This window comes from Mastomys coucha, unplaced genomic scaffold, assembly GCF_008632895.1.
Source record: "Mastomys coucha isolate ucsf_1 unplaced genomic scaffold, UCSF_Mcou_1 pScaffold16, whole genome shotgun sequence".
Lineage (NCBI taxonomy): Eukaryota > Metazoa > Chordata > Mammalia > Rodentia > Muridae > Mastomys > Mastomys coucha.
The window spans coordinates 88,778,328-88,806,122 of NW_022196898.1; the positions used below are offsets into that span (position 1 = coordinate 88,778,328).

The 27,795-nt window shown below is 38.4% G+C and overlaps 1 protein-coding gene and 1 long non-coding RNA gene across 3 annotated transcripts in view; one reads left to right on the forward strand and one right to left on the reverse strand.

The window, feature by feature from the left end:
- Unc5c (unc-5 netrin receptor C) overlaps window positions 1–27,795 on the forward strand; it is a 345,405-nt gene that overhangs the window by 103,394 nt on the left and 214,216 nt on the right. The gene's annotated exons all lie outside the window — the stretch shown is intronic.
- Window positions 587–18,096, reverse strand: LOC116093864. The gene is made up of 2 exons (XR_004119864.1): window positions 17,682–18,096; window positions 587–701 (listed from the first exon to the last, which is right to left on the reverse strand). It is a non-coding gene; the product is annotated as an uncharacterized LOC116093864 (long non-coding RNA).

Genomic DNA, 27,795 nt, shown 5'->3' on the forward strand with positions numbered 1-27,795 from the left:
TTTTTTTTTTGCTAAATGATTCGGATTTTTCATCATGTGTATGATTCAAAAGACCTCTGAACTCTGGTTCTTATTGCCCATGCAAGCTATCCATATAAATCTTTTACATTCTAGCCGCCTGGCTTGTTTTATTACTTATCTGTATTTGTTGGGGCTAGTCTTGATGAAGAGCTTATTTATAATAGCATGCTTATTGCAAGGGCCAGTAAAAGAAGAAAAAAAAAAAAGGCTGAATTTGACCTATGAACTTAGATAATGCACCCAGGGTATAATTTTTCCTGCTACACAACAGGGCTGAAAGAGATAGAGTCTCATTGTTAAGAGTTTTTGAAGATTTAAAGATTAAAACAAAGTAACCATATATCATCTTATGCATACTTGAGGAGAGGGGTAGACACTTAGCGTTAGGGATGGCCTACCACTTCCTAATGGACCTCTAGTGATTACTAAGAAGGCTCATTGTTTATGGATAACAGGAAGGAGGGGAAGATATCTAATGGCATATATCTGGAAAACTAAATATCTCCTGGAAGAAGCAATGTTATCTGCAAATTGTACAAATAAATTAATCAAAATAGTAGGTATATTGCGTTGCTGCTTGTTGACAAGCTTTAATGAGAAATAGTTTGTAAACCTTATGGTTACAGCTGTTTTAAGCCATCCTGAGGGGGGACATCAGAGAGCAATTCACATCATGGCAGCTGGAAGGAGAGAGAGGGGGGATGTCAGTGCTCCCCTGGGTATTCTTCTTTCTCTCCTTTTATTCCATTCAGATCTCCAGCCCATGGGATGCTGCTGCCACATATGTCTTCCAACCTTAGTTACTTCCCTCCTGAACACCTTCATAGACACACTCAGTACCACCCAGTACATGCTTCATTAATCTCCTAGATAATTCTCAACCCAATTAATTCGATGACCAAGAGGAAACCATCACAGCAGCTGTTTAACAAACTGAGCTATGGTACCAACTTCTGTCCCAGAACTTCTCAGATAACACGTGTCCTTACATTCCTCAGAGTAAGAGTGTCAGTAATAACAGTACAATCATGATTTAATGATGTTTCAGTGACCACTGTTTAGTTACTATTGTTATTAGTGAAAAACAAGATATTTTCACATGTTATATAATTTCTATCATGACCAATATATTTTCTGGTTAAGAACTACAGTTCCCTGTAGTAGATATAACCAAGCATACCTGGTTAAGATATTTTTGCACTTAATGTATTTCCAGAATAACTTCAAGAAAATGATTTTCATATAGTGAGAAGAGACCTCTTACCTTGTCAAGTCCCTGGAATTTATTATTAGTGGCACTGCAAAATGTTAATATAGTTACTTTAGGAGGTTTTTTCATTCTTGATTTTTTAAAATTGATTGAGTTGTTTGTTTACTTCACATCCTGAGTACAGTTTCATCTCCATACTTTCCTCCCAATACTCCCCTCTCATCTCCTCTCCCCTTCCCACTTCTCCTCAGCAAAGGGGAGGCCTCCCATAAACATAAGCCAGTTTTTTCATATCAAGTTGCAACAAGATGAGGGGCATCTTCTATTGAGGCTACATGAGGCAGCTCAGTTGGTGGAAAGGGATTCTATGGTAGGCAATGTAGTCAGAGGCAGCCTCTACTACGACTTCTAGCAATAGAGAATATGGAGCCTGAAGCAGCCATCTATAAGAAGGCAAGACATCCAAGGAGGGATAGGAGCATCAACCCAGCCATAAAATATTAGGCCCACAATTTGTCCTGCCTACAAGATGTTGTGGGGTAAAAGACGGAGCCAACGTTGAGGGAAGGTCCAACCAATGACAGGCCCAGCTTGAGACTCATGACAAGACAGGAGCCCACCCCGATACTATTAATGATATTCTGCTATACTTGAAGACAATATCATAGCCTAACTGTCATTTGAGAGGTTTCACCCAGCAACTAATGGAAACTGATGCAGTGACCCAGAACTGAGCATTCTGTGGAGCTTGGGGAATCCTGTGTTGTAGAAGATGGGGAGAAAATGGCTCATAGAGACTGAATTCCAACCAGAGAACATGTGTGGGATGGACCTAGGTCCTCTACATGTATGTAACAGATATGCAGCTTGATCTTCATATGGGACTCCTAAAAAGGAAAATTTTTAGTAGAAAAATAAATTAAGAAAGAATGTGACTTATAGTTCTCCCAGGTATTTGATTTTCACTGGTGCTTATGTTTGAGGCAACTGACATGAGATCAGGATCTGCCATCTCTTTGAGGAGTATCTAATTAAGGCAACAGTAAACAGTTTTAGTGTTCTGATAGACTTCTGCAGAGCTCTGAATGTAGAATGGTAACAATATTCATAAACCCTTGGAGTAAAGGTTCTTACCATTAGTTTGGTCATAGTCACGTGGGGCAGGGGGCTCCTTAGTGATCATTAATAAGTTTTGAAGTGTGAGCACACCACGTTTATCTTCAGCTCTGATTTTATGTCTACCACACCAATACAAGGCAACTAGTGCAGGTCTCATCATTCTGAAATGCTGGACTTTGAGAAGGGTTCTGGAATGCCATTACCCACCTTTCTATTGGCTATGAAAACGTATTTAATCAAATTGTTCTGAGTTGAGCCCCCTCTTTTATGAAAGAGCAATAATTCTGATGCTCCATCAAGGTAACAGATCTTTATCCTAATGAGTGGCTCCTGCCTACTCAACAGTCTTTCAAAGTTGCAAGATGGAAGGAAGGCTAACTATGATTTGGTTGGTCTCTGACAGGCCTTGTAATCTACTCCCTACATAATAGGGGAAACCAATTCACCCAAAATATTCAATAGCTTTTTTCTATAGTCTCTTGATTTGTCATGTGGATGCATGATAAAGAGTCTAGGTATTCTACTAAATAATATATAGCTTCTCTTATAAGACTTAATCTATTCCTGCTCTTCGGTGGCCTTCATCCAATTTGTTATCAATAAGGAGGACGGCATCCGGTTTCTATGTGTATGGTGCTATGGCTTATGAACCATCAGTCATTGGAAAGATTTCCATCAGAAATTTAAAATACTTAAAAATTTTCTAATTATTGAAAATCTTAGATTGAACAGAAAGAACTAAGATGATGAAACAACACTAATTCAAATACACAGGGCCATCAAAATGTGAATTTTAATAATATTAAATAAAATACGATGACTATATTAGAAATTACATGACACCCTTATGTAAATCTCACAATTAGAGCTGCATGATTTATTTGCATCGGTATTAGATCTATATTTGATATTCAGCTATGCCTTTATTCTCTGTAAAATTGTTTCTGTTCTGCTTAATTGGTTTGGATTTTCTCTGTCAGGAACTTTTTCTTTTATTTCCTTGGGAAAGCTGCAGACCTGCTGCTTCGTGTTAATTCTCTCTTTTCTTTTATAAAAAAGAACAGGCAAGCAAAAATCCAAATCTGACAAAAAACAATTTACTCAGACTTTATGAGCCTTCAAAAGTATTTCACAGCTTCATCAAAGCCTTATGAAAAATCTCATGATGCATGCCATAGAAAACTTATACAGAAAAAAATGCATAAACCATGAAATTCTGTCAAAAAATTATTTCTAACATCATGTGGTTGCCAGAATTCTAAAAATACAGAGCAAAATAAAAATATAGAGCATAATAACATCTCCCTGATACCCTTCCACAATAGTTTGTAAACTTATTCCACATTTTTAGAAGTTATAGAACCACTGGCACAATCAGGTGTGCATGTGTGTGTGTGTGAGTGTGTGTGTGTTGATAGTATCTTGAAATTTTTTAATTGAATTACTTCTAGAGTTAATTAACAGAAACAAACTTGGGTCTGTTGTCATAGGGTCATATTTAGTAAGTCAACTGCCTCAAACCATTACAGTAAAAATCAAGACCCTTCAATCCTAAGAAAGTTCTGTAACCAGTTTTACTGTGGATCTTTGCAGGACACTGCTTCACTCATACAGTCACGTGGTTGCAAACATGCTTCCTTAGATAATTATGGGATGCTTTAATTTAGCTCACACGGAAGAATAGTTATTCCAGAAAAGCTTTAATGATTATTTCCAAGCATATAGTAGATTATGGGTACCATTAGGTGTTTGAAGGTTGTCTTCTCAGACAACAGGGATCACTGTCAGTGACTCGTACTTTTAATACATCTATGGATGCTTGTTCCTGTCAATGTGCTCTATGGATTTCTCCTCCCACTGGAGAAATTCTCATTCCCTATTCCCTTAATCATTGCTAAAACTTCAAATATAAAACCTTGGTAAATTATATTAAGGAGACAAATGCTTCCATTTAAATGATTAAATTTAAATAATCCCATTATGTTTGTTAAAGGACACTTGTAAATTATAGTGAATAACTTGGGGAAAGTCACACAGATAGCAAAAAAAAATTACATTCAGTTCTGCTATAAGAAAACATTTATGTTACAAAATTCATGAACTTTGTATCATGAAATGAAATGAAAACTCATAAGTTTTCTGGAGAAAATAGAGTTGGGAATAAGACTTTAAATTTGAATCAGATGTTCTAACACCAAGACAAAGTGGTGAAAAAGTATTATATACATATATATATATATATATATATATATATGTATTTGGGAAATAGGACATACCATAATAGTGTACATTTCATCATGAAAAGGTCCTGCTATGTACTTAACAATGAGAGTCATTAGAAGAGCTACAACTTAGAGGCTATGATAAAGTAAAAGATAAGTTATCCAAAATCTAACAGAAAACTGTAATACTAGATGAAAATGAGTATGGCTCTAAAAACACATAGCAAACTGAAACTGCCCATGCATGATTGAACCTGTGAACATGCACTTTTGTGTTTTCCCACATAGTTAACCTCAGTGGGTCTAATCTTCTGATGTCATTTATTGCTTCCAACACAAATCAAAACAGGAAGTTCATGTCATGTTCAAATAACTCCCTGTTGAGAACTAACATTTTCAAAAGAAGAGTCAAAGCATACTGACTACCTTTGAGAGATGGGCATCTTAATTTTATCATCAGTAATTTTAAGTGTGTTTTTGTGGGGAAAGGGCAACGTCATTAACTATTATTATTACTATGCAAATGATAAAAGGCAGCATTTTTATTTTTCTATCCACTGATATGTAAAACTAACTTGTGCCTCTTTGTCCAAGTGGCTCCCCTTATTCAAACATTGTTTGACATAACATTTAAGTACCTTTCTTTTGTCTGATCTCTTATCATCTCTCTCTGAAACATCTGCTCTCCTGTAGTCAGTACAAACAACCACAGAACTCTTCTAACACATCTAACAACTGAATGAACACATAGAACTTGTGTAAGGGTGAGATGCGAAATACATTCTGCCTAGCCTGCTTCCTCTTGCACATTTTTCAGCAAGAGCAAAACTCCCCTGTGATGTGTCTCTGCTCTGAGAGAAGCTAACAAATATTGGTAGGGAATGAACTTTGACAGATGTCAGTGCTTCGGCGGCCCTTGCATGGCTATGCTTTTCATATTCTAAAGCCAGACTCCACTGCACAGAGTAGAAACATAATACGTTCTTTGAGCTTAAACTTCATAGTCACTGTGGGATATTCAAGAAGGAGACCAATGGGGAGAGAGATAATATAGTCGTAGCTTTGAACTTTTCCTGGATTTTACTTGCTAGAAACCAAGTGAGAGTCATCTGATGCCTTATTATTACCAGCTCTTTCTCCGTGCAGGGAAAAAGTGCTCCATAGTCCACAGTGATAAAAGTGAAAGGGAGTTCACACATGACAGAGAAGGTGGTCTGAATTTAGCGTGCGAAGGAAGTACAGTAAGGCTAAGATCTACTCCAAGCCTCAGCCTGGAGGCCACTCTCAATGGCAAAATTTCCATTCTTCTATGATTGATATTACATGTCCCTGCCTAGGTTTATGACACTCTTTTCAGCCTGTATCATATTTATCTGTCTCCACTTCGGAAGAAGAGGGCAAACACACTTCTGTTATATCTTTTCTTAACTTGTCCCATGTTTAGTTCATTTTCGGGTGTATAGTAGGTAACTGAAAAACTAAGCATGGAAACCCAAACCTTTACAGAGAGGAAGAGAAGGTAAGCCTGTAGACCCATTACAAAATAGCATGTGCTGTGCAGGAAAGAGGAGCCCAAGGAGGGGAAATTCTTTCCATGAGTATTCTTCTACTCTTTGCTTCTGTGTTTCATTGTGTTGGGTAACCGAGCAAAGTGAGAATATACAGTCCATATAATCATGAAGCTTATTGCACAGCATACTACACAGAGGCATTATATAGTCTGCAAAAGTTCCATGTAGACATTCAATAGAAACAAACAAATGTATTATTTGTATAATGGTACATCTGTAACTGAATAGACTGTCTCCATGGACGGGCAGGCAGCTCAGGTCACCCTTAAAGGAGCCAGAGTTGAGTGGCAAAGGAAGGTTGAAACATGCATGGGCTATAAGAATTATGAATTTATCTCATGTTAATCTTGACAGTTTAGCTTCCAACTGCCTAGACCTGCAAACAAGGGAGCTCACCAGGAAATGAGGTCTAGTGCTATGGATCAGGAAACAGAGACAGCCTGGTCATTCCTGATAGAAGATGTGGAATTAGGTCAAGGTTATCATTGTTATAACTCAGTGGGATAAAACTCAATAATTTATATTGTATATAGTTATTATATAAAATGCTGAATATTTATTAATGGTATGCATTAATAACCAGTGGTTTAAGTATATAGAAGAAAATATCTTAATGTATATAATTTTCTTTGAAATACTTCAAAAATAAGAATGCTAGGTAGAAGAATGGAAAGTGTGATAAATTGTGACAGAAATGCAATAAAAGCAAGCACAGATACAGTGAAATTATTAACAAAATTTCAGTAAACGAGGTACAGTTGCTTACTATTTTTAACATTTTCTACATCTTTGAAGAAATTCACGTTCAAATTTCTCTAAGACTAAATGCTCACAAATGAAAACAAGAAAGAGATGTAATTGGCACAAAATACCCACAATAAAAAGAGGTATTGTTTTAGTATACTATGGGTATTATGATTAACTGTGACATTGTGAAATTGATAATTGTTCTTAAATAAGGATGTATGATAGTTCTAAAAAGTCACATCAAAATTTGGCATCATTTCCCATCATTTAAATGATCAGATTTCTTTGATGGTATATTATTTTGAGTAATGGTCAAGAATAAGGACCAATGTTTTAGGCTTAACCCTTCACTAGGCCCTCAGCCTTCAACCATCCAACTATTACCAGCCAGTACAGCAGAAGGGAGGGAATGCTGGAGTCTACTAGTCTGATAAGCCACCAGCAGAAGATTTTTATGTAAAAGATATTTTTCAGGTTTGTGGCTGACCAAAATGGCATGAAAGAAAGAGCCACTGTTTCTTTGAAAGTGAATGAAGTGTGCTCAAGGGCCTTGGTGCATTTTGTAGGCAGCTCCTAACCTGTCTGGAGTAACACTGTAAGCACCCTTGTGTGAAGACTCTTCCTGCATGGATTGTTAGCCTCCCGCCCCAGCATTCCACTGAGAAGTGAGTGCATCTCAGACATACATGAGAAACCTCCCTGTGTTTTCAGTGAAAACATTTCCCTTTTGTTGATATTTATTCTCATTGACCCTTTTAGGTCAGAAGACAGAGTTTCTTTATTAAATCAGTAAATCAAGGGTATTTAATTGGTTCTAGAAACTTCTGAGTAGCTTTTCTTGGTCTATTCCAGCCCTAAACAGAATTTTGACCAACCACTGTGAACTCTGCTTTTCTAAGAAGGTAGGGGGTGAGAGATTATAATAGGCTCTGTGTAAAGTCACTTGCTTATTGCCTTCAAAGCCCTGATTTTCTTGGTGTAGGCAAAATGCCAAAATCAATGTTTACAACTCACACGGAGAAATAATTTGGCATTTAGAGAGCTATAGGGTTATTCCACATTTTTTTGAAAACCAAAAACTTAAAAAAAAAAAAAGAGGTCATGGGCTCTTTACAATAGAACTTATTTTTATTCTTTAGGTCACAAAATATAATGAGACGGTTGTTGTCATTAGCTACTGTGCTCAGATGCATTTTTCTGCAGGAATGATGAAGACAGACTTTCATAACGAGGGCAAATGGTCTGAGTCTATGAGAAGAGTCAGGGTTCCTGTTAGACTGGCATCTTTGCTAATTAAAACACAGGAATTGGAATCAGCACCAGATTTGCTCAGAAAACACCAGTGCTGCTGGCAGAACTGGCCATGAATGGCATTCTCATTTCTGCACTACACTGCTGTTGAGACACTTGCATTGGTAGCTTTGCCATATTTATTTCAGTTTACTTCCTTTTCCTTGGTTTCCTTTTGCCCCCCCATCTCTCTGTCTCTGTCTCTGTCTCTGTCTCTGTCTCTGTCTCTGTCTCTCTCTCTCTCTCTCTCTCACACACACACACACACACACACACACACACACACTAATCCTTGTGCTTAACATCATTATTACTTAATATAGGGCATTGAGAAATGAGGAGAATTGTTCAGAAATCTTGCCTGTGGCAAGTATTCCTAGACCCAGGATGCAGCCTCATTTATCATCATCATTATAACTAAGAGGCAATAGGTCAGAAATGTCTTACATCCCCTGTGTTTCAGCATTGCCTACTAAATTGGGGTTAATTAAAATGTCTCTTCTAAAAATGCATTCTTTAATACACACACACAGAGGCAGGCACACATACACAGCTACCCCACACCCCCAACAGACACTCACATTTCTCTTCAATGCAACAGATACAGACAAGTTATGGTTTCACATTTGAGGTTAGAAGAGAAATCCTGGAGAATTCTAACTTAAGAGGCACAGATGTTCTACCTACATAAAAAAGCTATAGTCTACTTGAAGCAAGCATACTTGGGTGACTCCAACCTAACTCCCACATTGCTCTCTTGATGATGTAGGGACATGAATGTAGCTGTAATTTGTTTTACCCTTTTGAAGAATCTGCTCTGACAGTTCTGACCTTAGGACATATCTATATTGCTGAAGAAGTTTGTTTCAAGCATAGACTTTTTTTTTTTTCTGGCCATGTTTCTGGGAATTTCTGCTCTGTGAGACACTGGGAAGTAGAGTTGTCTCTTTTCATAAGCCTTTGATTGGATTAGGGTGCTTGTGTGAGATGCATGTTGGAAGCTTCTGCCTGTGAACCCTTCATATGGAGCGGTACCAGGGGAACAAGGGAGACGCTGCACTGACAATGTGGTGCTGAGACTGGAGAGGAATACTGAAGCTGTGCAAGAGAGAGTTACCCTCGTAGCAGTTGAGAGACTGGTGGGTGGTACAGTGAGTGCATGTGAAAAGAAAAAAAAAAAAACGAAGTGCAAATGTAATAGAAAACTAGAAAAAAAATGGTGCTTTGTTCATAGCTCACAAATAAATGTCAGGAAGGATGAGAAGTGAGTAAAAAGTTATTTTATCTGAAGACAACTGCTCCCTAGCTACTCTCCTTATTGACTTTGAATCATAAATATTAGAGAACACTAACATGGAATTAGGACAAACATCCCTTTGTTGACCTAACGTTGTGTGATAGTATTTAGGTTTTATTGACTATATGTTTACATGTCTTTCCTTTAAAAAAAAAAAACAAAACTAGATAATTTAATCATTATTTAAAACACATTTTATTTTAAATTTAAATAAGTCAATATCCCCATTTCTCTGAAAAAAATATTAGGATACTGATTAAATGTTATCAAACCATTAGTAATGTGAAGTTACTATGAAGGCTGGAGCTCCTCACACCTTTGTTCTTTTTTGTTTCTTTTTGTTTGTTTGTTTGTTTGTTTGTTGATTTTGGAGACAAGGTTTTTCTGTGTAGCCCTGGCTGTCCTGGAACTCACTCTGTAGACCAGGCTGGCCTCGAACTCACAATCTGCCTGCCTCAGCCTCCTAAGTGCTGAGATTAAATGAGTGTGCCACCAATGTCCGGCCTTTGTTCCTTTTTTAGAGCAATTGTTGGTGGCACCGCAATTGAGAACATTCAGAAATTCCAGGGCCACACCTGTGCTACATGGTCTTCTGTTACCATCGTTTGTTTCTAACACGCTTTACTTGGAGCACAGATACATTAGTGCAGACCAGCACTGAAATTTATTAACATATTTCTGGTATCATGCACATGTGTCTTATTGACGAAGGTACAATAGACTATGGTATCACAGTTGTAGTATATGCATCGTCAGTGCCATTGTTGAAACTCTCTGTCTTTTGCTTCCTCATCCATTCCTCTGTGATGGGCCCCATTCACCAATAATCTATACAGTTATCAGAGTCCAGCTTTTCCAGATAGTCATGTGTTTTGATTATGGAACACAGCTCTTTCAGTGATAAGTATTTAAGCCTTGATGTCTTTGAAAGGCTTGAGAACTCGTTTGCGATTCAAGTCTCAGTTGGTTTATCTATGTTAAATTATGTGTGTCAAGTATAGCTGGTTAAAAAATAGCAAGAGGCTATGTACTGAAATCAGGGGAAACAAGAAACCAGCTAACCTCAGCTTGATCTTAACATGCTGACTGGACCTGCACTTTCAGGAGCTGCTTTGTCTCTGCTTAGATTCTTGTAAACAAGCAAATGCATTTTAAGTAGCTGTCTCATAGCCTGCTCAGGAGAAACTATCTCCTCTTTTCTTTTTATCCATTGAGCTTGGAAAGTGAGAGCTGTGCGATTTTAACCTGCCAGATAACCATCAATTTAAAATGAAAAATAGTTTTATTTCTTTACATTTGAGTTCTTGAACTGGATTAGGAACATGAAAAGGTTACCAATCTAAAGGAGTTTGGAGACAAGGAAATCTTGTGTGTGTGTGTGTGTGTGTGTGTGTGTGTGTGTGTGTGCATCTTTGTGTGTCTGTGTGTGTGTGTGTATGTGTGTGTGTGTGTGTGTGTGTGTATCCACATCCTGTAGACCAGCTTGTGGTCTGAAACATTCCAGAACAAACATAAGTGTTCTGTTGTTTGCCTAAAAAACCACTAACCATTACTTAAAGCCAAGATGTAGAGTGTTTTCAGCAAGTAGATATCAAATCCTAAGATAGTCTTTAAAAATGGTTTCAGTCATGCCATCAAAATGCTACTTTAAAGCGGTACCTAATGAACTGGAAGGGACCCTGATTATCAAATTAGCTTGCATTTGGTCTCCAGAGCAGTGAAAAGCTTGTTTGGGGTAGTTCTGCTTCCTCAAATTGCCCTCCTTAAACAAACAGAGCAAGGGAGAAAGCTTTTAGATGGATAACAGGAAGCCATTACAAGGAGCTGCTAGGCAGCCCATGAAAGGCAAGAGCAGTTTAGTGGGTTTCCAGTTAAGGATCTGGGTGGTGCTGTAAACAGAATGGTAGATAATAGAGTCCCAGTGATGGCTGTCAGGAGACAGAAAACTGCAACAGCTTTGTGGGAAAGCAGAATGGCTGGGTTTTCCCACTTGACCTTTCCTCTGAATAGATGAGCTTAAGATCACAAAGGACTTTGCAAGGGGGAAAAAAAGTGATTTCCACAGCCCCTTTGGTGCCTGAAACCCTTTTTAGAATCTGGCCATTTTAAGTTTGTTTCTCAGTATTCTCTAAGGCCTCCCATGAAATCCCTATTACCACTGTATAAGTATGTGTTTTAAAGGAAGGCCTCAGCGCATGACCATCATGGGTCTAAGGCATTCAGTCTTGGAGATTGAATGTTTATGAGAAAGGTTTACTGAGCATGGCCCTCAGTGTCCATACACTCTAGATTACTACTCTGATTAAAGTTGCCATTGAGCCTTTTCTATTCTTCTGGATAACAACATAATCTTATGTAAATAAGAAACTCAATCACCAGTGAAAGACAAGCCCTGAGTCAAAGGCATCCACACTGGTCTGCAGATGAAATGCTTGCAGATTAATTGCTGATATTTTTGGAAAACTGGGCTCAACCAAAATGACTCATATGAAAAAGATCTGGGAGATGTAGTAAAGTGCATGCTGAGGAAGGGCCAAGGTCATGATGCTGTGGCCAACAACCAATTTCACATCAGCTACACTTGTAGAATAATGATTTTTCTGCCTTGAGATGTGTGAAATTTAAATGTACATTTTAAAAAGTTGTGTTCACTTGTGAATATCTAAACTTCTAGAAAAAGTGTATATTTGAGATCATAGAGAGAAGACAATTTTTAAACCCCTAAAACAAAACACATCAAAACAACAACAAAAAGTTTGTAGTACAACTGGTCATGTTAAATAGTGAGGCAAAAAAACCTAGTGATTTTAACAGATGATAATGAAAACTATAATGAGTTTCAAACACGTGAATGCCAATTATATAGAAATATAAATTTGCAAGGGTCCACAATATATATAGTTCCTAAACCTTGCATCAGAATAAATAGCAAATATATTACAGAGAAAAGATAAGAAACAATGAGAAGCATAAAAATTTTAGCAGAAATAAATACTTACCATATCCAGAGCTAAAATAGGATTAAATTAATTTTTTTCTAAAGTAAATGTTAATACCTACGAGACAGAATATCTGAATTACTTAAAACTCTTAAAGCATAACATATTTAAAATTGGAAGAAGCATAAAATTAGCAAAACCTCACTCAATGATTGAGGTGATCTGGATTAAAGTTCATTGTGTATATTGAATTGAGTATTTTTAAGTTAATATTTAATTTTCAAAGTTGAATATATGTATTAAAATAGCTGCTAAGAAAATGTTAAGCTGTTGAAGTAACAATTTTTTTTGTTTTTATTACTCCAGAATTTTTCAAAACTTTGCACATTAGCCTTAATTACTTATGAAAATCTATAGGTAGATGAAGTTAACAGAAATAATTTCTAGTAATTATATTTTTAATATCTCATGAGTGAGCTTTAGGCTGTCTCCTTCATTGGAAGAATTCATTCAGAACATTTACTGTGTCTCATATTTATCATATAATAGATTCTTTAATCAAAAGTGGGAATCTGGATACATGACGTCGAATATCCTTCCAAAACTGAACATCTAGGATGCAGCACACAACATAAAGTTACAACTTGAAACATTGAGAATAGAATTAATAGAGTGACAATGGGTACAGGGTTCTACAACTTTACGTTATACATTTTAAAACTTCTTTCTTTCTCTCTCTCTCTCTCTCTCTTTCTCTCTCTCCCTCTCTCTTTCTGTGTGTGTATGTGTATGTGTGTGTATGTGTATGTGTGTGTGTGTGTGCATGCACACACGCGCGCACACACACATGCTACAGAAGCCAGAAGAGGGTGTCAGATTCCTTGGAGCTGGAGTTACAGACAGCTGTAGGCTGCTTGGTATGGGCACAGGCCCCAAGCCCTTGTCCTATGAAAGAGCAACTAGCACTCTTAAGTGATGACTCATCTCTGTTCCTTCCAAACCAGACATTTTAAAAAGTAAAACTGGGAGACTGGAGTCATACAGTGGCTTGAATGCTGGTGCCTCACCTCCCCTGAAGCCTTGTCCAGCTTTTCCTCATCCTATGGACACAAGCTAGTTTAATGGCATAAAGTGCCTGAGTTTGGATCACAGGTTCTTGTAGTTTGGGGACATTGTTGTTCCCCAGTTTCCACATCTATAGAACAAACTATCTAAAAGCCTATTGTATTTTTAAAAATGTGCTTAGAAATTAGTTATTTTATGTAGAAAGATGCAAAGAGTACTGGGTATTTCAATAGTTCTAAAGCCGATGAAATATGTATTGTAGAAATACATGAGAAGTCAGTATGTGTGAATGCCCTGCAGAGCAGAGTGTGTGTGTGTGTGTATGTGTGTGTATACCTGAGCATGTGTGAATATGTGTGTGTTTGTTATGTGTATAGTTTGGTGATCAAGGGATATTCCTTATTACTTATCTATTTTCATGTCTTTGAACTAGCAAATCACTCAATAGGTTTCTTACCATTTCAGTATGATAAAAGAAAAATGTGAATCAGAAGAAATAAAAATAGAGCCCTTTGTATTTTCTCCTTTTAAGCATAGCAGCCTTTTGGAATATAGAATGTGCCTTTTTTACTTCACATTTAATATATGTGGAGAGATTGTACCTTCCTACTTAAACAGTTAAACTCAATTCTCTTAGTTCTAGAGGCAATCACAACTGAGATAAAATGCCCCCTCCACTACTGTTTGTGTCCTTAACTCTACAAGATAATCAAGGTGTTGGAGAACATTTACTGTAATGTTTCAAAAGCCTGATTTTTACTACAGCAGTACAAAGGCATGCATATACAAGATCCTCACTGTTTCCCATAGCAGTACACACAGATGGACTCTGCTTTGTATTAAGTCTGATACTTCATATATTTTTGGAAGTCTGTTCTATCTTTTAAGAGATCTCTCTCCTTAATCTTTCTAAAGCATCATTTTGGTATTCCTGTTTCCAAATTTCAAATAGATTTTAAACCTAAAATGTATTGGTCTTCCTGAGGAGTTCCTATCCCGTTGGGGCTACAATCCTTCCTCCTATTCTTCCATAAGAGTCCCCAAGCTCCATCCATTGTTTGGCAGTAGGTGTCTGCATCTGTGTGAGTCATTGGAAAGAGGAGTCTCTCAGGGAACAGCCATGCTAGACTGTCTAAAAGAATAACAGAGTATCATTAATAGTATCAAGAATTACTGCTGGCCTATGGTCTCAAGTTGGTCAAATTATTGATTGGCTGATCCCTCAGTCTCTGTTCTATCTCGAATTCTTGTAGGCAGGATAAGTTTTGGGTCCAAAGTTTTGTGGGTGGGTTGGTTTCCCTATCACTTAACCCAGCTTCCTGCCTGGCCACAGGAAGCAACCTCCCCAGGCTCCATGTCCCCAATGCTGTGAGTCACAGTTAAGGATACTCCCAATTATTCTTAGGTGCCTCCCCTATAGGTCTATAGGACTTCATATCCTCTTAGAAATGCCTCCTACATTCCCCCATTAGTTCTAGATTTCCATTCATTCTTATGGCTATCTGCCCTGCTCCTCCTCAATACCTGATCACAAATCCCTTCTCCCATCCAGTTCCATCCCTGCTGCTGTCTGCATTCCCCCATCAGTTCTAGATTTCCATTCATTCTTATGGCCATCTGCCCTGCTCCTCCTCAATACCTGATCACAAATCCCTTCTCCCATCCAGTTCCATCCCTGCCGTTCCCTCTTCCCTTTCCAAGTGAAACTGAAACATCCTGGCTTGTGCCCTACTTCCTTTCAAGCCTCCTTGGGTCTGTGGAGTATAGCATGGGCATCCTTATTTTAAGACTAATATTTATCCCCTTATAAGTAAATACATATTATGCATGCCCTTTCAGGACTGGGTTACCTCACTCAGGATGATATTCTCAAGATCCATCCCTTTGTCTGTAAATTTCATGATGTCTTTGTTTTTCATAGTTGAATAATATTCCATTGTGTAGATGTACCACATTTTCTTTATCCATTCTTCAATTGAGGTACATCTAGGTTGTCTCCAGTTTCTCACTATTTTGAATAAAGCTGCTATCAACATAGTTGAGCAACTGTCATTGTGGGATGATAAAGCATCTTTTGAGTACATGCCCAGTATTAATATAGCTGGGTCTTGAGGTAGAACTATTCCCAGTTTTTGAGAAAACTTAGAGGATTGCATCTCCTAAGGGGATAGCAACTCCACAGGAAAACCAACAGAGTCAACTAACCTGACACTTGGTGCTCTTGGAGACTGAACCACCAACCAATAATCATACATGGGCTAGACCTAAGTTTCCCTGCATATATGTAGCAGATTTGCAGCTTGGTCTTCATTTGTGTCTCAAACAACTAGAGTGGGGGCTATCCCAGAAGCTGCTGTTGCCTGTATGTGGGATATGTTTTTCTAGCTATGCTGCCTTGTCTGGCCCCAGTGGGAGAGGAAGTGGCTAGCCTAAAAGACACTTGAGGGAAAGGGGAAACCCAGGGATCTCACCAGTTCAGAAGAGAAGGGGAGAAGGGATGGAGGAAGGATTATAGAAGGGCATGATCCCTGGGTAGAAGGAGGGAAGTACGTAAATAAATAAATAAAAAGTAAATTTTAAAAAAGTTAAATATTATTAAGAGGTATTAATTTGAGTGCAAAAGTAGTAGATAAAAATAAATATCTTCTGAATAAATTTTATTGATAACATCTTCTAGCTCCTGTAGTGATTCATGAATAGAACCATGTCTTGTCTTTCTAATTCAGTGGTTAGTGATGTAAATGCTTAAAATAAAACTACATTGAAATCTTGATTCTAGAGCAGGCAACTTACCTCTCCCTCTATAGAGAAACCCACTGAAAGGGATCAGTAAAGACAGGTTTGGGGACAACCGTGGATTCTGGGACATATGTCCATACTGATACTGTATATACTATCAAAAAGTCCCAAAAGTAGCTTAGACTAATCCATAACTCCCTGTGCAGCCCAGAATGGGCTCAAACTGCAGCAGCCCCGCTATTTCTACATCCTGAGACAGCAAGGGCTGAGATGATAAGCATAACCCAGCATGCTTGCCTCCAGATGGAGTGGTTTTTCTTGATGTTTATTGTTGTTGGTGACGGTGGGTTTTGTGTTTGTTTGGTTTGGTTTTATTTGATTTTTTTCTCCCTCCAATTCCCAAATCAAATTCCTTTCCAGATACTCACATGATTTCCAGTCAGTGAACTCTCTGGAGAAGTTACTATCCTTTCAGAAACAGAGCGTCATCATGGCAACAGAGCTTGTCAGAGGACTAGTCAGCACTAATAAAGGTGTTTCTTGGCATCTGGGCTGGGGGAGAATCTCCGAGAAGAGACCACCACATGTATAGCTCATAATAATCTCTCTCTTGGGGTTTCAGAATCAGTAAGTTAAGATTCTGAAACTGATTATTTGATATTTGTACACTCTGCAGGTCTCCCTGGGATGTCATTTTCAAAAAATGTTCCCCTCCATGGTTGTCCCCATAGTCTTCATCTTTGTTTGCTTGTTTGTTTTGCATTTTTTCCATGCATCTGGGAGAGGAAATGTACCTAACCACACACATGTGTGCAAACACACAGACACAGCAGATTCATTCACAGGCAGCTGTATGTAGAAAACTAATTATAAAGAGAACAGTGCGTTAACATGCACACTATGGAGCAAAATACATTCTCTCTGGAATATTTGCTCATTGAGATACAAGGAGTTTATCTTTGGCACAGTGGGTCTCAACTAATTGAGATGTTATTTTTAAGAAGTCGGCTGCAGGGGTTGAGGGAGAGGATGCTGTTGCAAAATTATCAGGTCTCAAGAAAGCATTCTTTAGTGAAACTCCAGCCCCCGCCCATTTGCAGATCTAATCAGTAGCAATGCAGGAGGTGGGAGAGGGAACAGAGAAATAAAACATCTCTAAGAGAAAAACAGAGAGCAAGACCCTAATTGAAATGGGAACAATTCTCATTTTAGAAAATGTTTTCTTAACAGATTGCTCTGGCCTCCTGCCTCAAGGTTTCTGATTAAATTAATGATAGGCATTGCTGGTGTTACTGTTTCCAGGGGGAAATTTTCTACAGATCTTCTCTCATCTTTTCTTTCCCAAATCTCAGGTATAACAATTGAATTGCTAATTGAGGGCAGAGCAAGCCAAGGAGATGAACTTAGCATTGCTATGCAAATGCAGACTATCCAGGAAATTAATATTTCATGTGTGCCTACCTCAACAAGTAATGTTCCATTACAGGCTTGGTGTCACTCAGCTGGGTGGCTGGCGCTGCAGCTTGTTGTCCTCGGCAAGGTCTTGAACTTGGCTTTTTTCTTTCATGTTGCCTGCTGTCTTGGGACCAGGCAGCACATCTGACATGCACTCGCTTGGCCCTTGCTCTTACCACAGATCTTTACTACTGCAAATAGATGAGCTTGTTATGATCCAGGAGACATTATCAACTTGATTTCCTGTCTACGTAGTCAAGCATTAGAAAGAGAAAAGCTGCTAAGTCCTAGATAACAAAGGAGAAATATTTCAATAAAGTTAGCCATAAAATCCACTATAGAGATACAGGGAAGGCTCTTCAATGCAGTATAATTAGCCGACTGAGAGCTTCGGAAAGCACAGCACATTGTCACTTTGGGCGACTAAAATACTGATTTTTAAATTATTCATAACCATTTGTTTGCCAAACATGATTATACTTCACATGCTGGTGAAGACAGTAATAACAATTAACATTTCAGGGTACAGGTATCAGAATGAAATAAGTTGGGGTTATAATGATTTGTTTTAGATCAAATACCAAATAATGAAGACTGGTTAGAAATATACCAAAAAATTGTGGTTTTTTTATTTAATCAACAATAGAACCTCAAATAACAGCATGTAACTAGATGTACAAAAAGAGATGTTGAGTTTAATCTATTTTTAGTTTAGTTTTTTTTTTCTTTTAACTTGTGAAGAAATTGTTATGTCCTAGAAGTAGAGGATGGATGTGATACACAGGGTAAGAGAGGCACCTGGGATTTCTTCTCTCTGGAGCTATATGCATGACCTTTGATTCTGATATCATCCTACAAAAATTAGCTGAAAAAATCCCTCTGAAGTTTAAAGATGGTACTCAAGAATAGAAAGGCTGGAGTCTACCTGGAGTCTGAGAAGCCTGTTGAGAAAACTCACCTGGAAGGGAGGGCCATAAACTTGTTTGATGCAGGGTGTAGACATGGGGAGAGAGGAGTTTTCAAATGGGAAATCCATGTCTGGTGATTAGGAAAGGAAGCGTTGCTTTCACCCCTTATGTGGTATGAAAAGGCTGAGAGAGAGAGCATTGTAGAGATTGGGGTCTCAGAGCATTGTCCCTGAATGTTAGAGTAAGAAGCAGAATGAAATTAATTCCAGGATGCCCTTGATTTCAGGCTTCCTAATTAGGAGAGCTAATCACATGGCTTTATAGAATTCAATCAAAGCAGCTTTTGTTCCGGAGAATTCTATTTGCTTTTAAAAGAAGTTCTTTTTGTAAGTGTAACCTGTATTATTTCCATGTCCCCTTTCTGGTCATTCTTTGAGCCATCTGTACTTTTTCTGTTACCCATTGTGATAGCATACCCTACCACAGATGCTGCCCATGATGAGACAGGAATGCTCCTGCCCTTCTGCAGTAAATCCTAAAAAGGAGTCCAGTTTTAAATTGGACAATTCATGGACTTAGACCAGATTATCACTTTAAGGGATTTTTTTGTGCATTTTAGTACATATGTCAATAAAACAAAGACTTACAAAGTTTCACTGACATGTTTGTCAATCCCCTCTTAAAAATAAAACTGTTCTTGCTAACAGCTAGAACAAATTAGATTTGTTAAATCTTTAGAGTTATGAAAATATTGATTCTGCTATTTTTTTGTGTCCCGGTTGACACAAATGCATATGACATTCTCAATGAAATTGCTTCCAAAGTGGGCAAGGGGTCCCCAGAGCCTATATCAGACATCCCAATGAGGAGAACAATGAAGAATTAGATGGAGAAACTAAAGATGCTGTCATAGTGCTCATTAAATGAGTCTTTGTATTTGAGAGACACTGAAGCAGATCTGTAATACTTTCAGTAAGTCTCATTGTTGACCTGATCATCTCTTTGTCAGATGTATGGAGAGTGTAAACTCATTTGCCAGGCATCCATGAAATCTGATTGCCTGTGTTTATAGTTATGACCCCTTAGTGGGAAATAGTGTAAATATGTTCTCTTCATCGAAGGTCCACCAGCTATGGTAATGCTGTACTGCATTCAAATGGTTATCTATCAGCTCTTGTGAACAAGATACATGTGTCCTGTTTCTATAAAAGCATTTGAGATATTCTAAGCTCATCTTTTAGAAGATCAGTCAGAGAGGGCAAAAGTCCTCTGTTTACGGCACTTTCTATTGTCCAACAAAGCATCAAAAGTAATTGGAATTGTATAAACATTCAAAGGGAGCCAGACTAGGGACACTTCTGGGTGACTTCCCGAGTGCAGAGTTTAGAAGGAAGCACATTACAAGGGTCTGCAGCCTAGTGGGCCAGAGACTGCATTACTACAACACTTCGCTCTTATGTATAGTGGCACTCAATAAATATCCGTTTACTTTAATTGAGTGGGAATAAATAGCATTTACCAGAAACCCTTTGCTGGCAGACAGTTGCATTAGGCTGCTGAGAACCATAGCATATTTTCCCTGGAGGAGAAGGGAGAACAGTCACTTTTAGTAGCTACCTTTTTTCAAAGAGGGCAGTCGAGCTGTGATCAAGCGGGATCCCAAGGAAAACAGTTGAATCCAAACGAAATGTCCTGTTATTACAAGTAAACCCCAGACAAGAAGGAAGATGAAGCGCAGCACTAGCTCCTGGCACCTGTTAAGGTACTCTGTGATGGCAACTTTCCCATCCTAAGAAACCATTCCTTTTTCCATATAGGCATGTTTAATGACAAGGGTATATTGTCACTTTGATTTTCCTGATATTAAACCACATGAGTTAAAGATTTTATTTAGAGACTGAATGAAGAATAACAGCTTGGATAGACTCTTTCTCCACCAATCATTTATCACATTTATATTATAATGTACAACAATGGCCTAGATGTATTCTTTCTCCACCTATGTAAATGCCAGAGATTAACCTTGGGGAGCCCTACTCAGCTATTCTCCAACTGGTTTTGTGAGACATATTGTCTCATTGGCCAAGGGTTGACAAGTAGTCCAGGCCAACCAGCCAGCCAGTCCCAGCAATCTGCTTTTAGCTACCTTTGCAAAACTGGGATTATAAGTATGTGCTGTCATGCCTGGATTTTTATTTTTCTTTTCTTTTCTCCCTATGGATTCTAGGGATTGAACTCAAGTCCACATGCTTATTGTGCTTATATTTACCAACTGTGTTATATCCCTCAGCACAGAAATCTATAGTTTATACCATCTCAATTCCTATTATCTGACAATGGGAGGGAAATCATGGAATATACAGAATATAAAGAAATTAGGTCTTAAGTGGTAGGATGGATCCTTCAGAAAAGAGCCAAAAGCATTGATGCAGAAAGTCAATGCACTATGAATCCCCAAGGGACAGAGCAAGCAGAGGTGAGAATCATAGTTGGGCGAAACCTGCCTTGGCCACTGATTGTAAAGAAAGAAGAGAACTCTAGTATGTTATCATCCTCCTGGAGAAAGTCAGACTTTCAGTTGCTGCAGAAATCACTTTTCTCCTCAGTGGCAGGAATTCTTTGATAACTGCTTTTATATTTTAACATAGATCATCAAGTGTCAGAGAGCTGTGGGTAGTTGATGCTGCATCAAGTGTCAGAGAGCTGTGGGTAGTTGATGCTGCTTCCGGAAATGCTGGTGATAGCCATGTTATTAAAGTAAAAGGCAAACTTAGAGTTGCTAGGAATAAATCCCACCACCTGTGGCATCTCAGTTGAAACGCTCATTTTTGACTATCTCATGATCTCTGTGATGTTCTCTTTTCATCATTTCTTTCTGAGTTTTGTGACTGTAAAAATCTTAGCCTGAAATATGAGACTGTTCCTAATTTTCCCAAACCTGTCATCAACTCTAAATGAACTCTAACTTCTTTCCCTGATATTCCAATCAGACTTGTTTAGGTTTTGGAATTTATAACATTCTGAATGGACAGTCCCACATGTCAGCATTCTAAAGGAGGGTGCTATTGTTTATGAAAAATATATTTTCTTAAGACAATAAGACTATGGCTAAAATAAATTGTGGACCAAAAGGTTAGGTCTTGACAGATGTCAATCAGTCACGTAGAGTGCAGACATTCTCCTCTGAGGCAGCCTATTCTATATTAATTCCCTTCTGATTATTTGTTCAAGTTTAACCTTCCATGCCTCCAAAGAAGGAAAGTGATAACAGGGTTTCAAACCACTTTGTGAGACCAACAGTGTTCTTTGCTTATTACTAAGTTTGTGTATGTGTGTGTGTGTGTGTGTGTGTGTGTGTGTGTGTGTTTTGTTTTGTTTTTGTTTTGTTTTGTTTTGTTTTTGTTTTGTTTTGTTTTCCTTTAGAAGGCACAGCCAATAGTGGCTATCCATTTCTTGGGGGGGAGGGAGAGAAAAAGTGCAGAAAAGGAAGCATAGAAAAGCACATTCTCGTTGCTTAAACTTTCTGTAAGGAATGACCCCATAATGAGGACATATGTCCATCTTGCCAAAGCTCAGAATGGGGGAATGTTCTGGGAAGGATGGAGATAGTTCCAGAGTAAATGAAATGAGACCCCAGGTTTACCAAAAGATTATAGAGCTATTTTGAGGATACAAAGTTAAAAATAAGAACAGATTCATAAAGCATTTAGCTAAATTCATGAATAAACCATCATTATTTATACTGGGAATATTTGAGTGTGTATCTATAATGGGTTGTGGTGGCTGCCAAAGGAGAAGCAAAGTCACAAGGTTCTTTGCACGTGCGTTCCCCCCTTGCCTACCTGCCCACTCAGCATCCTTTGCTTTGTGTCCTCTGTGCTCATATGGAATTGTTTTGAATGTGCTAGGTAACAGAGGTAGAAAGAGAAAAGAATCAGTGTCGTCATGACAACACAACACATGACAGCCATATTTCTATTTGTCCCTGCTGAGGTGGCAGAAGCCCATGTTCCAGCCTGTGTGTCACACTCACCTGCTCAGTTCCCTCAGCTAGCCCCACTGTCTCCTGCTTAGCTCAAGTTCATGAATAACCATCAGATGAATGATGAAATCTAACTACGAAATGTTATGTCAATTACAGAGACTTTATAGGAGGCTAATTAGCTTAGGAAGTAAAAAAAAAAAAAAGAAAACACTTTCCTCCCTTTTTCCTCTTAATTAGTTTTAATCAATCTGAAAAACATCCCAAGGAAATGTATTCAGGGAGAATTACAAAATGGTCATCAAGAGGATGGTACTTCCTGCTCTCTAAATTCGAAAATTGCTATGCAACAAGTAGGAGATGTCAAACACTGGGGTTTACTAATGACAAGGATAACAAAAGGTAGGTCAAAGGGCTTTGTGTGGTAGGGAGACATACTTAAAGCAAATGATGAAACTGGATGCACATTCAGTGCTCAGTGCTATTTATGTCAAAAGATTAACTTTGAACTGTGGCAAAATCTCCATTTGCAAGTCATTTTTCTGATAGAGGTGAAACACTTCATACAACACAGGCCCTCGGAACTATTCGAAGAATAGGAAAGGAAAGAAGAAAGAAAAAAATAGTCACTGAGCTTGGGGTTAACAGTGGGTGAGGGAGCATGGTTTGCATTACAAGGACTTGGGTGTGTAATGTATGAGTGGCACTTACTCTGAGCTGAGCAGATTTAAGGGTTCAGTGTGTTATCAGTAACAGTAATGTGCAGAATCTACTCTGCAAGGCTATTCTGTGGAGGAGTGAGTGAGTGAGAAGGTGGGCTTGACACATTAAATTCCTGGTGCAGAAGCCTAAACAATCGTAGTCATTCCTTCTGATGTGTGTGCTGCATGTTTAGCTTGGGCAGGATCAGCACCCTGCTATGTGATGGTCCTTTCAAACATCTTTGTGCTACACACTCTATTAAATGGTTACTTGTCTAGGAAACACCAGCCATCTGAATCTGACAGTTATTTTGTTCAGGTGCTTTATGATATGCATATGACATGCTGAACATTTTGATGTTGATGCTATCAAGTTTTGGAAGTAATTGAGTTCTTTTTCTTTTTTTTCTTTTTCATGCTGATAAAGGCATTCTCAAATGAACAAGACCATATTATCTGCTGTGCTACCACTTTCTCAATTTACATTGAATCAAGATGTAACTGTTTTTAAATTTCACACATCCCTCTCTTTCTACTCCATAGCCAAAAGAAAAATTGTATAATGCTTGTGTGTGACAGCTAGAGCTTTTATCATGCCTAGGACCTCTTCTATCACACTTGCTGTTGTTATTCGTTGTTATTATGAGAGGCCACACTGATCCCTGCTTCTGGGGAAAGTTACAGTGCACATCATCATTGCTTGTGCCTTTACTACTGTAAAATACTCATATTTAGCCAGTAATTTTTCTAAACATTTAGTCCACTTCCTGAACAAATACTTATTGCCTGGTCTCTGATGGAAAGAAATCTTATTTATTCATTGTTTTTAGGGATTAAACTCAGGGTTTATCCATGGTAGGTGAGTGCTTTACCACTGAATTATGTCTCCTGCTCTAAACTTGAGTATGGAGTGCATTAACTACTTTTCTGGCTCTTGTGACAAAATAAAAAACAAACAAGCAAACAAACATAAAACCTGACAGGAGACAACTTAAGGAATGGTTTGAGGAGCATGGCTTACAGTTCAAAGGATACAATGCACCCTGGGGACAGAACGGTTACAAGAATGTGGGGCAGCCTGTCACATAGAGTCAGAAAGAGAGCAGGGAGAGATGTTAGTCCTCTTTTCAGTTTTTGTTTTCATAAGATGCAGAACCTTTATCCACCACTACAGCCACTGCAGCCAAGCTGCTCAGGACTTACCAACTTCAATGGTGCATCACTGGAAATACCCACAAGAGATACTCTCAGGATTGTATTCTCATGCTAACGCTAAATCAAATTGAGCTGACAGTCTAGAGCCATACAGGGGTTGTGTCAGGTTTGGTTTGGTTTGGTTTGTTGTGCTAAAAATTGAAGCAAAAGATGTTCTCTGACCAGCAAGGACTCTCTTTAAATAACTTGCTGAAGGTTCTTTCTGATATTGATTTAACCTTTTACAGATAAACGTTTTCCTACGATACCTTTCCCTCACATCTTTTTCCTGTTTTACTGTCACTCTGCATGTCTGTTCTTATGCAACATTATTAGTCTTCATGTTGCATTGGGGATATAGAGACTTTATTACTTCTCCCCTGTAATTAGAATTAAGAAGAGGTAACTCTAAAGTATTTTTCAAAACACTTGGGAAACATTTTTATATAGCTGTCTACTGAGAGGCTCTGCCAAAGCCTGAAAAAATAAGAGGTAGATGCTCACAGCCAACCATTGGACTGAGCACGGGGTCCCCAATGAAGGAGCTAGAGAAAGGACTTAAGGAGCTGAAGGGATTTGCAACACCATAGGAAAAACAACAATATCAACCAACCAGACCCCCAGCATAGAGCTCCCAGGAACTAAACCACCAACCAAAGGGTACACATGGAGGGACCCATAAGAGCAGCAACATATGTTGCAGAGGATGGCCTTGTTGGGAGGAGAGGCCCTTGGTCTTTGAAGGCTCAATGCTCCAGTGTAGGGGAATGCCAGGGCTGGGAGATGGGAGTAGGTGGGTGGGGGAGCACCCTCATAGCAGCAGGGGCAGGATGGATGGGTTAGGAGGTTTCTGGAGGGGAAATGGGAAAAAGGGATAACATTTGAAATGTAAATAAAGAAAATATCCAATTAAAGAAAAAAATTTTAAAAAAGGTAGAATGCTGGAGATACACAAGCGCTGACCTTTTATCACATACACTTCGGAAAGGCAGCAGTAATGTGACCAACATGTAGGTTTTTGCCCATCAACCATGTTTTAGAAGTAAGTGTCATATGCATAATTTTATTTTTAAAATAAAGTTGCCTGAATGAGCGTAAGCCATCAGACTTATGCTAGAGTTCAACTGATATTACAAATATTAGCCAAGAACTAAAATAAAAGAATAAATGGAAATTCACTATCCAAAGATTAGTGTGTTAAGTCCAGTTTACACCCACTTGGTTGATTTCCTGGCTTTCAAAGACACAGGGGCTCAGGGAGGATATAGCTATCATTTGTATTCTCAGTGTCTTCCTCCAAGGTTAGATTCTAAAAAGTCCAGTTCAGGTCAAGAAGCTATAAATTTTGCTTACTCTTTCACTGTGTAATTCGGATGTCATCATTATCATATATTTTGGAATTTTGAAGATCAAGACATGACTAATGTTAAAATGGTCAGTGGCAATTACAGAAAGACTTTATTCAGAGCTGTGATAAGACTTTAAGGCAGCAGGCCAATAGGTTCTTTCTTGCAGGAAGGAAAAAATTGGGGTCCACTGCAACCCAGCATGGAAATGTGGGCATTTATAGGAGGGGTCAATGCGAGGGTAGTGGGTGGAAAATTACTCAAACTATTGAGAGGGACCCCCCCAGACATAAACAGGAATCTAGCTAAACAAAGCCAGCAGAGTTCTTGCTGCAGAGAGAGGGTGAGAAGACACTGCTTAGAGTGTGGGCAAGGACTCTGCTCAGATGACATGCATATCTAGAAGAATCAGGTAGTGGAGGGTAAGGGATTCTACCTGACCTGACTCAAGACTAGATTTCATAGGGAAGTGCACAGATGGGGCTAACAGAAGATTTTTGAGGCATGACTAATGTTTGGCTCAGCAAAGAGTCTTTGTCAATAAAGAAAATAGGGCACGCAAAAATGTAGACTTAATGGCACCAAAAATTAGCAGCTACTAAAATCTCCAAAAGGCTCATAGTTCTCATAGTTCATAAAAGTACTTGCTTGGTTTATAGTCACAGCTGTGACACCCTTTTGAAAGAGTTAAATGGACCTGTGACAGCTCAGGTAAAGGATCGACAAGATAAACCCTCTGTGGCCTAGGCAGGGGCAGATTCAGCATCAAGGGGGAGGCTTAAGATTGTATGAATTTAATATGATGAGTAAATATTATTGTACTGAAGATTTGGACTTTATCTTATTTCCCACTTGTAAAAGAAAGGTCACAATCATCTCCAAAATTCTTTTCTTTATCTTTCCAGCATAATTATCTAGATCATTTTCTCTCCTTCACTGCACAGTATAACCTTCTGGAAAATGTGTTTAAGTTCAAAGACATTTTATTGAACCTGAATAAATTTTCTCAAACTCCTGTTATGGATTTCTGCCTGCCCATTTGCATCATGTGGGTGAAGTTATAGGCATTAATATTCTCATATGGAAGGGAATTAACTGTATCTTTGGCAGGTACACTTGATTAGGATATAACATAATGGTTGGAGGAATCTGACATTCTGAAGTGTTTATATGCACATAGCCACACAGGAATAAGCTGTATATTCATGTTAAATAAGAAGGTTTGGGGTTTAAGTATTTTAGATGCTGGACAATTTCTTTGTATTCTGTATTTGCCATATCATCTGATAATAAAATCAGGTAAGACCTAAAATACTCAAATCATATTCTCTAGCAGAATACACATTACACAGTCATTTAAGAGCCATTAAGTTCCCTGCTTACCCTGTCTTGGAAACCAGTAGGCAGCAAAGCAGGAGAGTACAGCACAAAAGCTGCTGTGGGCCCAGTAGACTGTTGAAAGTGTGCCAGCTTTTTTGTTAATGTGATTCCCCAACTTCCTTGATCATATCTGGGTTATTATGTTAAAGTTTCTTTGTCTCTCAGTCCACTACTGGGGATTTGGGGAGGGAACATGAGATTCCAAAGAAATGATAAAAGAATTACCCCTTGGGCTGGAGAGATGGCTCAGCCATTAAAGGCTAGGCTCATAACCAAAATTATAAGATTTACCTCTATATGCATGTGTGTGTGTATGTGTGTGCGTGTGTGCGTGTGTGTGTGTGTGTGTGCGCGTGTGTGTGTGTGTGTGTGTGTGTGTGTGTGTGTGTGTGTGTATCAAAGCCATTAACTAATGCCTTGATCTCTTGATCTGTTTAGGAAATGAACATGGTGTGCTGTTTGGTATGGAATATTAGTCTTATCAAAAGAATGCTATTGGTCTAATGGGCTTGGTCTAATATATTTTTTTTAAAAAGGAAAAAAAAGGAAAGAAGCAGAAAATCTTCAGTCTACATTGGAGTCTTAGTGGAAATTCAGTTACAGTCCTTA